This window comes from Elephantulus edwardii, unplaced genomic scaffold (assembly GCF_000299155.1).
Source record: "Elephantulus edwardii isolate Elephantulus edwardi_28Jun2011 unplaced genomic scaffold, EleEdw1.0 scaffold00058, whole genome shotgun sequence".
Lineage (NCBI taxonomy): Eukaryota > Metazoa > Chordata > Mammalia > Macroscelidea > Macroscelididae > Elephantulus > Elephantulus edwardii.
The window spans coordinates 67927-71491 of record NW_006399808.1 but is presented as its reverse complement, the minus strand read 5'-3'; the positions used below and the strand labels follow the sequence as shown (position 1 = coordinate 71491).

The 3565-nt window shown below is 40.3% G+C and overlaps 1 pseudogene; it reads left to right on the top strand.

The window, feature by feature from the left end:
* The first annotated feature begins 214 nt into the window (after window positions 1-214).
* LOC102843393 overlaps window positions 215-3565 on the top strand; it is a 21623-nt pseudogene continuing 18272 nt past the window's right edge.

Genomic DNA, 3565 nt, shown 5'->3' with positions numbered 1-3565 from the left:
AGTTGATTGTAGATTTGGTGCCATCCTAATGTTGAAATAATTCGTAGCACAATGCATTGCTAATCGTAAAATAATGTTATAGTTATTTTCATCAAAGGTAGATGGCCAAGTACTTCTTTCTTCTTGTACTTGTTAATGAAACAAAGTTGTGTCATTCTCACCTTTTTTTTTTTTTTTTTAGTTTTGGTTTCAAAACAGTCAAAGGCAGAGACGAATGGGGTCTGGATGTTCCTTTGGGGAAGATCAGGAACAGGATAAGGCTAAGCCTAAGACTCAAGGTAAAGTCCCACCAAAATCCTGAGTGGCTCTCTATAATAGTAAAGTAGTGCTGCATGTTGTGCCCAAATTCTCCACAAGAATACTTAAGATAGGAACTTAAGAGAGAGAACTTTAGCTGGGCATCAGATTATTAGAGACATAAACGTCCAGATATTTACAGTGCGACCAATTCTTTCTTAGCAAAGAAAGTGTTGGCTTTCTGCTTCTAGTGCCCCTAGGACACTCTGTCACTCTTGAGATTTTATTCCCAGGACAGACTGTGTTGCTGAGTTCCTCATAGGAACAAGTAGTAAAATTCATTAAAATAACATTTGAAAATTATTTTTGGTGTGAAAAACAATGTATATGAGCTTTGTAAAGGAAAAGAAAATTTCTTTTTGATGTGTGAATAGAAAATTAGACTAAAAGCCCCCATTTGTGCCTGTGTCCTACTTTAGCAAGCTTACCCAAAATAGCTAGACGAAGCCGGACATCCATCACAAGATGTCAAACCAGCATCCTAATTCAAGCCTTTGAGAAGAATCAGTACCCTGGTATTGCTGTCAGGGAAGAACTAGCTGAACAAACAGGGATTCCAGAATCAAGAATTCAGGTAAGTTCTATGGCTGTGCCCCATATTTGCCCTGCCTGAAAGTTGTTAGTCTTACCCCTTAGATAGTACTTAGCATAGTTGGTCTGTGGTATGTTTTTGGTTATGACAGTGATCTAAGCCAAAAAGGTATGTGGTGGTAAACACCTGGCTTTCTAAGCTACAGTCCTACAAAAGGAAGCATTTTAATGCTTACCTGCCAGCAGAACATGCATTTAGAAATGATAGAAGAGGAAAAGTGTCTGTTTTGGCAATGCCTGCTCTGTCAAGGTTTCTGAACTTTGGCAGTATTCTCATTTTGGACTGAATAGTTCTTTGTTTTGAAGTGTTGTCTTTTGCATGTTGTTGCTAGGTGCTGTCAGGTTGAATAAGACTCATAGCGACCCTGTAAACAACAGACCTGAACCCTGTCCTGTACTATGCCATCTTCACAATCTCTGACATACTCGAGCTCATTGCTGCAGTCACTGTGTCAACCCACCTGGTGGAGGATCTTCCCCTCCTTTGCTGTCCCTCCACCTTTCCAAGCATAATGTCCCTCTCCAAGGAATGTTGTTGTTATTGTTGTTGTTGTTGTTATGTGCCGTTGAGTCGTTTGCGACTCATAGTGACCCTATGCACAACAGCCCCAAACCGTGCTCTATCCTGTGCCAATCTCATTGCCTCTGACACACCCATCCCAAGTACCCCAGTCACTGAATCAATCCACCTCACAGAGGGTCTTCCCCTCCTGCGCTGTCCCTCTACTCTACCCAGCATGATGTCCCGCAACATGTCCAAAGTATGTCAGACGAAGCCCCAGAATCTTTGCCTCCAAGGAGCAGCCTGGTTTAACCCTCTCTACGATGAATCTGTTTGTTTTCTTGGCAGTCCATGGTACATTCAATACTATTCTCCAGCACCACAGCTCAAAGGCATCAAATAGCCTCTCCTTTTGCATAGGAGGAAGTTTTTCAGCATTATAGATGCCAGTGTGGCCCTGTGCCCATTATCCTAGTTCTGATAACTGAAAAACCTATAGACATTGCCAAGTGCCCTCAAGTTCAGCAGTGAATATTGTCCCCGTTGAGTACCTTGTCTCTCTATGTTATATGTTGTCCTATGAAGCACACTTATAGGATAATCTGGGCAGAATATTTGATATTTGAGTGTGTCATAATCTCAATTTATGTATTTGTATGTATATAAGCTGCATATGAACTAAATTTCTTAAACTCCGGGACTAGTTACGAACATTTGTGCCTAGCAACAATAGCAAGATTTAAGAGGACAGCAAACAACAAATGCTGGCAAGGTTTTGAAGATATTGCAACTTTTATTCACTGCTGGTGGGAATATAAAATAGCACCAGTATGGAAGGCAGTCTGGCACTGTCTCAAAAAGTTAGAAATAGAAATACCGCTTGACCCAGCTATCCCTCTCCTGGGAATATATCCTGAAAAACCAGAGCCTCAAACAAATCTATGCACACCATAAAGCAAACCAAGTGCCCATCAACAAATGAAAGCTTAGAAAAACTGGTACATTCACACAACATTGAAAAACAGTGAACTTGCAAAATGTTACACAATAAGAAGGAGCCTGGGGGACATTATGCTGAGTGAAAATATCTCAGTCACAAAAGGACAAATGTTGCATAAAACTGCTGTTATAAAATAAGACATGGGAAGGTTAGGGAAAGAATGGTAAAAGCATGGATAGATAATGAACACTGCAATAGATCAAATGAGGGTAAGAGCTGTCTGAAAGGAATAAATGAGTAGGCATTATATGTATGACAATCTGGAAGAAGGGGTGCACTGAGGGGAGGGGAGGGGAGAGGAAGAGAGGGGAGGGGAAGTGGGGGAAGAAAATAGGCAAAACCAGGGGGAAAAACATTTTGTAAAAAAACCAAAACACAGGCAATTTAGATCACCAGAATTACCAAGAAGAAAAAAATTAGTCATGTGTGGGGTTCTTTTAATAATTGTTGAAAATATACACAGAGCAGAATTCAGAGACTATACAAGTTCATCACTTTGTCTCTAGGTGTACAAGTCAGGGACATTGATTACATTCTAACCCTCTTTTTCTGAATTTTTCTTCCCCCATTGCCAAAAACTCACTTCCCTCTAAATTAAGTTGCTGCTATCCCTCCTAATTAAGTTGCTACTGTCATTTTTATCCCAAATAGATTGATTTTAAAAGAACATTTTGATGCCTAAGGTAACACATTTGACTAGGTAAGCTAAACTACTGTTGGGTTTTAAGATTAATTCAGGGGATGACTTTGGTTTAAAGTTTAAAGATTGCCTCAAGACAGTAGTCTTGGAGATTCATCCAGCTTCCATGCCTCCAAAAAGTTGGTAGTCCAGAATATGAATTTCCTTTCTGCATTTTGTCCTTTTGATTGGGATTCTTTTGTTGACTCTTTGATCAGAATATTGTATAATGGTATCTGGCCACCATTCAGTTCTTAGGTCTCATTAACAAAGAAAACAGGTTGTTCAGCAGTCACATTGCCTATTCGAAGAGAAGAAACTCTAATGAATGAACATGATAGTTTGCTGAACTAGGGATATTGTTGTTGTTGTTGTTGTTGTTATGTGCCGTCGAGTCCCTTGCGACTCAGAGCTACCCTATGTACAACAGCCCTAAACTCTGCTCTGTCCTGTGCCAATCGCACTGTCTCTGACACTCCCATCCCGATTATCCCAG